General features: G+C 48.4%; 1 non-coding gene across 1 annotated transcript; it reads left to right on the top strand.

Annotated features, from left to right (window-relative positions):
• The first annotated feature begins 8,443 nt into the window (after window positions 1-8,443).
• On the top strand, window positions 8,444-8,598 carry LOC131291858 (5.8S ribosomal RNA). The gene has a single exon (XR_009189603.1). It is a non-coding gene; the product is annotated as a 5.8S ribosomal RNA (ribosomal RNA).
• Window positions 8,599-8,667: the final 69 nt, after the last annotated feature.

Here is an 8,667-nt window from a genome sequence, read left to right as displayed (position 1 = left end):
TTATACACACAAGAGTACAAACATAAAGGAACACGGACCAAGCGTACCGAGAGAATCGGTACTAGAGCCCTTGTGGTTCTACATTGAGAGCCCTCGTGGTTCTACATAGATACTTTATGTTAGGGGTTCCAACCCCATAGTACTAGAACGGTGGAAGTAGCAAATAAACCGAACGTGGAATTTACTTTCTGATGGTCATGCGGTCGTCCAAAGGGGTCTAGTATCCTGGGATGACAAGCATCACGGGCACAGCTCGTATCAAAACAGTCGAAGAGGCCCGCGAAAGCTTGCTTTCCATGGCTATGCGATGCACAAATTGAGTTTACTCACCGTAGTATAAAACGAACGAACCGAACCTATCCGAGTAGGGATAATGGGCGCAGTAACATACTTCTGTGACCCAGCGAGAGTTGAACGAGGTGACATGAACTGTCAGTGGCTTATATCAGATGGGATACATACATGAGATTGCTTTCAAATCTACACTCGAAAACCTAACCAAGTAAAAGCGAACGTGGGGAGGATTCGAAACTGGTAACGAAATCTTAAGCTGGAAAGAGTCATCACTATGGATACATATTATGCGAAACCAATCAAGTGCTCAGTACTGATCCAAAACCTAAGAGCACTAGTGAACACCTTATTCTCACCCTAGTTCACATCCAAGTGATCGACCACGTGTGTGAAGCAAAGACCAATCGAATTCCTCAATGAACCGAACACTATGAACAAATGGCCAAAAACGTTATAACTATCCAAACATCCTACTATCTAGCGAAAGTCATCACGATGGAACCATACCATGATCTTTAACCTATAGCGCTCACCATATTCCTACCCAGAGTGCAAGTGAACAGATTGCCCACCCTTACCCAGTTCACAACCACGTGATCGACTAACATACCGAGGTTACCACAAGTCAAAGTTATACGTTTACAAGCGCAAGACCAATCGAAAACCCCGAAAGCAATCTCGACCCAAAATGTATTATCCGTGAGTGTAGTCGAGTCTCGTACTCGTCATCTGTAATCGTCGGATAGAATATCCAGTACACGGTTGTCTTTCCAAATGAAATCTACATACAGAACTCGCTCTTGGCAAATGGGTGGCAATGGCGCAATCAGGAGCGAGTTCCCGTCCGGGTGCCAAGTGATTGGCAAATGTCTGGGGGAAAGCAACCATATATTGATTTGTCTGTTAGTGTACTGGGTGTTTGAGGTATGTAGCATCCACGCTTGGTTGGGTGTGTCAGAGGACCATGGATGCGTTCACAACCCCAATTGGGGTACATCGGGAATGATTTTGTGGAACCGATGTGCCCGGCACACACTAAGTTTTGTTGCAAGTTAATAGTGTGCCATGTCCGGGGGGGTTGTGATTAAACTCTGGTGAATTGCGTACTGTGGTGATTGGGGTATGAAAGCCCCGCAGTTGCAATGATCGGACGCGCCTAGCGTGTCCTTTAGTTGATGGTAGGGAAATGAAGGCCCTTGTCAGCTCACCTAAGTATTCATGGAAGTTTGGCATAAGGTCGCTGTGGTAGGGGTATGAAGGCCCCGTCAGCGCATGCACAATCGGGCGCACGTGCGCTTAGCGGAGTCGAATGCCGCTCAAGTGCCTGTCCGGTGCATCGGGTGTGTGTGATACGAGGGCAATGAGGTTCGCACGGGGGCTCGCCTCCCGTGTGCTACCGGACTTGACAACATATAGAACGTGGTGTTTGCTCCTCCGGGTGCAATGGGACAATGAACATTCGAACGCAAAGTCGGAATTCTGGTTGATCCTACCAGTAATATACGCTCGTCTCAAAGGTTAAGCCATGCATGTCTAAGTACAAACAGATTTAATGTGAAACCGCATAAGGCTCAGTATAACAGCTATAATTTACGAGATCATCAACCTAGTTACTTGGATAACTGTGGAAAATCTAGAGCTAATACATGCAACATGCCAGGACCCTCGCGGGAACTGGTGCACTTATTAGTCAAACCAATCGCGGGTTCTCCGTGTCATTGAGTTGAAGTCTGGATAATGATGCTGATCGTATGGTCTCGCACCGACGACAGATCTCGCAAATATCTGCCCTATCAACTATGGATGGTAGTATAGAGGACTACCATGGTTGCAACGGGTAACGGGGAATCAGGGTTCGATTCCGGAGAGGGAGCCTGAGAAATGGCTACCACATCCAAGGAAGGCAGCAGGCGCGTAAATTACCCAATCCCGGGACGGGGAGGTAGTGACGAGAAATAACAATATGAAACTCTTTAATGATGTTTCATAATTGGAATGAGTAGAGCATAAATCCTTCTACGAGGATCAAGTGGAGGGCAAGTCTGGTGCCAGCAGCCGCGGTAATTCCAGCTCCACTAGCGTATATTAAAATTGTTGCGGTTAAAACGTTCGAAGTTGACACTTGTCCAACACAGTCCGGCTCCGCCGACCCGGTCAACCCGTGGTCGGTGGGCCAAGTCGGAATCTGGTTGCGACTCAATGGTGTGGTAGGGCACCAAGTCTGTGTCATGGTGTGCCCTTCAACGGGTGCAAGTGTAACATAGAGCTCGACCGCTCACGTTTACCTTGAACAAATTAGAGTGCTTAAAGCAGGGTGCCCAAACGCCCTAGAATAATCTTGCATGGAATAATGGAATACGACCTTGGTCTAATCTTTCATTGGTTTGTACTCAGACCGGAGGTAATGATTAACAGAAGTAGTTGGGGACACTAGTATTACGGCGCGAGAGGTGAAATTCGTAGACCGTCGTAAGACTAACTAAAGCGAAGGCATTTGTCAAGGATGCTTTCTTTAATCAAGAACGAAAGTTAGAGGATCGAAGGCGATTAGATACCGCCCTAGTTCTAACCGTAAACGATGCCAACTAGCAATTGGGAGACGCTACAACCAGGTGCTCTCAGTAGCTTCCGGGAAACCAAAGTCAGGTTCCGGGGGAAGTATGGTTGCAAAGTTGAAACTTAAAGGAATTGACGGAAGGGCACCACAATGAAATGGAGCTTGCGGTTCAATTTGACTCAACACGGGAAAACTTACCAGGTCCGAACTTATGGAGGTGAGACAGATTAATAGCTCTTTCTCAAATTTAAGGGTAGTGGTGCATGGCCGTTCTTAGTTCGTGGATTGATTTGTCTGGTTAATTCCGATAACGAACGTGACTCACATATGCTAACTAGAACGCAGTCAGCGTTAATGCGTCGATGCCGATTGGAACGGGTTAGGACCTTTCGGTGGAGTATGACCTGACACCTTCGCTGTTCGTGTGCGCAAGTGCACTTACGGTACGCTGCTTAGCAGGACAATTTGTGTTTAGCAAAATGAGATCGAGCGATAACAGGTCCGTGATGCCCTTAGATGTTCTGGGCTACACGCGTGCTACAATGTGGGTAGCAGCGTGTCTCCTATTCCGAGAGGAACGGGAAATCACTCAAATACTCACTTAGTAGGGATTATGGATTGCAATGGTCCATATGAACTCGGAACTTCTAGTAAGTGCTGGTCATCAGCCAGCGTTGAATACGTCCCTGCCCTTTGTACACACCGCCCGTCGCTACTACCGATGGATTATTTAGTGAGGTCTTTGGAGATGATCGTTCGCTGGATCCTCGTGAACCGCGTCTGCTTTATCGAAGTTGACCGAACTTGATGATTTAGAGGAAGTAAAAGTCGTAACAAGGTTTCCGTAGGTGAACCTGCGGAAGGATCATTAGTGGCCAAGTGATCCTTCCAGAAGTCCGAACCTGCGGGTTGAGACTTCGGCACAAGTTGCCATATGATAATTGACGAAACACTATAGAAGTCCGAACCTGCGGGTTGAGACTCAGGCACAAGTTGCCATATGAAAGTTGACGAAACACTAACAAGTCCGAACCTGCGGGTTGAGACTTAGGCACACGTTGCCTTATACATGACTTCGAACAAATACACAAGTCCGAACCTGCGGGTTGAGACTTAGGCACAAGTTGCCTTATACATGACTTCGAACAAATACACAAGTCCGAACCTGCGGGTTGAGACTTAGGCACAAGTTGCCATATGAAAGTTGACGAAACACTAACAAGTCCGAACCTGCGGGTTGAGACTTAGGCACACGTTGCCTTATACATGACTTCGAACAAATACACAAGTCCGAACCTGCGGGTTGAGACTTAGGCACAAGTTGCCTTATACATACATTGGCCAAATAAACAGAAGTCCGAACCTGCGGGTTGAGACTTAGGCACAAGTTGCCATATTATATTCGATCAAACACTAAGTAGTCCGAACCTGCGGGTTGAGACTCAAGACCGTAACAAGATGTCACTATACAAGTCCGAACCTAAGGGTTGAGACTTAATGCGATCTAGATACCAAGTTGACATCCAATACCTGTTGAGCAAAACCAAAGATTCCCTGTTCTCGAATGATTACACTATATAACAGGGAATCATGAAGAAATCAAGCAAGCGTGAAACAAAGTCATCACTTGGGCATGCTCGATAGCCAACCACATGACCTTAACCTAAGAGAGCATGCAAACCACATGATACCTATAAACGATTAACCCGCCCTAGTTCAATCGTTCACCAAGTGATGACTTCAGTATGGCTAAGAGAAAAACTTTTAAATGGGAAAAACTCTAAGTCCGAACCTCCGGGTTGAGACTTCCGCGTCGGAGGTGGGCGCACCTCCTATCCGAAATATGATGAATCAGGGGTGTTCGGTCAGCAATGGTCGGATGCCCCGTCGTAGTCCAACTATGACAATCAAAGTCAAGACCTCCGGGTTGAGACTTTCCGCGAGTACAAGCATAAAGGAACACGGACCAAGCCGTACCGAGAGAATCGGTACTAGAGCCCTCGTGGTTCTACATTGAGAGAGCCCTCGTGGTTCTCATTAGGGGCTTTATGCAAGTCGTACTCAATACTGTGGTGTGAAGTATAAAGTATAGTCCTCGCCTGGTCCACGCTGCTTCGGCGGTCCTGGGTAAGATAGTTAATTCTAGCTTGCCCTATAGTGGAATGAGGACACTTAATGCTTCGTCTTTTAGCGGCGGCTAGACTCCTCCTCACGGGGAACGAGTTGACGCGCACAGCGGCGGCTTACGCACTATGGCAATCATGGATGCCTGAAGATTCCGTGAAGTTCTCCCCTGGTCCACGCTGCCTCGGCAGTCCTGGGTAAAATGGAATATTTCCAGCTTGCCCTATAGTGGAAGAGGACTATCCAACAATACAAAGTCAAGACCTCCGGGTTGAGACTTTCCGCGTCGGTGGTGTCGCGCACCGCCTATCCGAAAGATGGTGTAACAGGGGTGTTCGATCAGCAATGGTCGGATGCCCCGTCATAGTCCAACTATGACAACCAAAGTCAAGACCTCCGGGTTGAGACTTTCCGCGTCCGGAGGTACGCGTACCGCCTACCCGAAAGATGGTGTGCTTCTGGGGTATTCGATGAGTCGGATACCCCGTCGTAGTCCAACTATGACAATCAAAGTCAAGACCTCCGGGTTGAGACTTCCGCGTCCGGAGGTACGCGTACCGCCTACCCGAAAGATGGTGTGCTTCTGGGGTATTCGATGAGTCGGATACCCCGTCGTAGTCCAACTATGACAATCAAAGTCAAGACCTCCGGGTTGAGACTTCCGCGTCCGGAGGTACGCGTACCGCCTACCCGAAAGATGGTGAATCAGGGGTGTTCGATCAGCAATGGTCGGATGCCCCGTCGTAGTCCAACTATGACAATCAAAGTCAAGACCTCCGGGTTGAGACTTCCGCGTCCGGAGGTACGCGTACCGCCTACCCGAAAGATGGTGTGCTTCTGGGGTATTCGATGAGTCGGATACCCCGTCGTAGTCCAACTATGACAATACAAAGTCAAGACCTCCGGGTTGAGACTTCCGCGTCCGGAGGTACGCGTACCGCCTACCCGAAAGATGGTGTGCTTCTGGGGTATTCGATGAGTCGGATACCCCGTCGTAGTCCAACTATGACAATCAAAGTCAAGACCTCCGGGTTGAGACTTTCTAAGAGTACAAGCATAAAGGAACACGGACCAAGCCGTACCGAGAGAATCGGTACTAGAGCCCTTGTGGTTCTACATTGAGAGAGCCCTCGTGGTTCTCATTAGGGGCTTTATGCAAGAAGTACTCAATACTGTGGTGTGAAGTATAAAGTATAGAGTCCTCCACTGGTCCACGCTGCTCCGGCGGTCCTGGGTAAGATAGTTCATTCTAGCTTGCCCTATGTGGAAGAGGACTCAATACCCTACCTGTTGAGCTTGAAACAAAGTCATCACTTGGGCATGCTCATATTGCCATACACAATTACATTATATTCGAATGAGCATGCAAGCGACCCTATATAGACCGAACCAAAACGATAGATACCGCCGTAGTTCACCCCCACCAAGTGATGACTTCAGTATGGCTAGTGTGTGAAGTATAAAGTATAGTCCTCCCCTGGTCCACACTGCTTCGGCGGTCCTGGGTAAGATAGTTAGTTCAAGCTTGCCCTATGTGGAAGAGGACACAATACTTAATACTTAGAGTACAAGCATAAAGGAACACGGACCAAGCCGTACCGAGAGAATCGGTACTAGAGCCCTCGTGGTTCTACATTGAGAGAGCCCTCGTGGTTCTCATTAGGGGCTTTATGCAAGTCGTACTCAATACTGTGGTGTGAAGTATAAAGTATAGAGTCCTCCACTGGTCCACGCTGCTCCGGCGGTCCTGGGTAAGATAGTTCATTCTAGCTTGCCCTATGTGGAAGAGGACTCAATACCCTACCTGTTGAGCTTGAAACAAAGTCATCACTTGGGCATGCTCATATTGCCATACAATATTCCATTATCTACTAATGAGCATGCAGCTATATGATTATAACCTGTAAACGATTACCCCGCCGTAGTTCAGCGCTTCAACCAAGTGATGACTTCAGTATGGCTAGTGTGTGAAGTATAAAGTATAGTCCTCCCCTGGTCCACACTGCTTCGGCGGTCCTGGGTAAGATAGTTAGTTCTAGCTTGCCCTATGTGGAAGAGGACACCATACTTAATACTGTGGTGTAATGAACAAAGTATAGTCCTCCACTGGTCCACGCTGCTTCGGCGGTCCTGGGTAAGATAGTTAGTTCTAGCTTGCCCTATGTGGAAGAGGGCATACAAGACAAAGTATAGTTCTCCCCTGGTCCACGCTGCTTCGGCGGTCCTGGGTAAGATAGTTAATTCTAGCTTGCCCTATGTGGAAGAGAGCATACATGAACCAAGAACGAAGGTTAGATCGAGGAATGATTCGACAACTAACCGATGGTATGAAATGTGAAGAATTCAAGCAAGCACACAATCAAGTCATCACTTGGGCATGCTCGATAGCCAACCTCATGACATTAACCTAGTAGAGCATGCAAAAACCAATATATATGTAAACGATGCCTCCCTAGTTCAGCGCTTCAACCAAGTGATGACTTCAGAATGGCTAAATCAAATCGGTTCAAAACATACCATCGGTACCCTATTGAAACACACAAGTCGATATCAAACCTCATGATTGTGTAGTCCTCCACTGGTCCACGCCGCTTCGGCCGTCCTGGGTAAAATGGAACATTCCAGCTTGCCCTATGTGGAAGAGGGCACATTACTCAATACTGTGGTGTGAAGTATAAAGTTCAGTTCTCCCCTGGTCCACGCTGCTTCGGCGGTCCTGGGTAAGATAGTTCATTCTAGCTTGCCCTATGTGGAAGAGGACACTTAATACTTCGTCTCTAAGCGGCGGCTTGACTCCTCCCTACGGGGAACGGGTTTACGCGCACAGCGGCGGCTTACGCACTATGGCAGTCATGGATGCCTTACGTTTCTATGAAAAGTGTGTTCCTCCCCTGGTCCACGCTGCTTCGGCAGTCCTGGGTAAGATAGTTAGTTCTAGCTTGCCCTATGTGGAAGAGGACACGTAGACTTACTGTGGTGTGAAGTATAAAGTTCAGTTCTCCCCTGGTCCACGCCGCTTCGGCCGTCCTGGGTAAAATGGATTCATCCAGCTTGCCCTATGTGGAATGAGGACACTTTATGCTTCGTCTCTAAGCGGCGGCTTGCTCCTCCCTACGGGGAACGGGTATACGCGCACAGCGGCGGCTTACGTTATGGCAGTCATGGATGCCTTACGTTTCCATGAAAAGTGTGTTCCTCCCCTGGTCCACGCTGCTTCGGCAGTCCTGGGTAAGATAGTTAGTTCTAGCTTGCCCTATGTGGAAGAGGACACGTAGACTTACTGTGGTGTGAAGTATAAGGTTCAGTTCTCCCCTGGTCCACGCCGCTTCGGCCGTCCTGGGTAAAATGGATTAATCCAGCTTGCCCTATGTGGAATGAGGACACTTTATGCTTCGTCTCTAAGCGGCGGCTTGCTCCTCCCTACGGGGAACGGGTATACGCGCACAGCGGCGGCTTACGCAAGTTAGTCACCCTCGGCAGTGGATCACTCGGCTCATGGATCGATGAAGACCGCAGCTAACTGCGCGTCATAATGTGAACTGCAGGACACATGAACATTGATAAGTTGAACGCATATTGCACGTCGTGGGAACCTACCATGATGTACAGATGACTGAGCGCTTATATTTGAGAAATGTATCGCATACATTTAACTACGCCGTGACACCCGTCACGAGACGTGCACCATGATG

Source organism: Anopheles ziemanni (genome assembly GCF_943734765.1).
Source record: "Anopheles ziemanni chromosome X unlocalized genomic scaffold, idAnoZiCoDA_A2_x.2 X_unloc_17, whole genome shotgun sequence".
Classification (NCBI taxonomy): Eukaryota; Metazoa; Arthropoda; class Insecta; order Diptera; family Culicidae; genus Anopheles; species Anopheles ziemanni.
The sequence above is the reverse complement of the archived record's forward strand: the minus strand, read 5'-3'. Positions and strand labels throughout refer to the sequence as shown.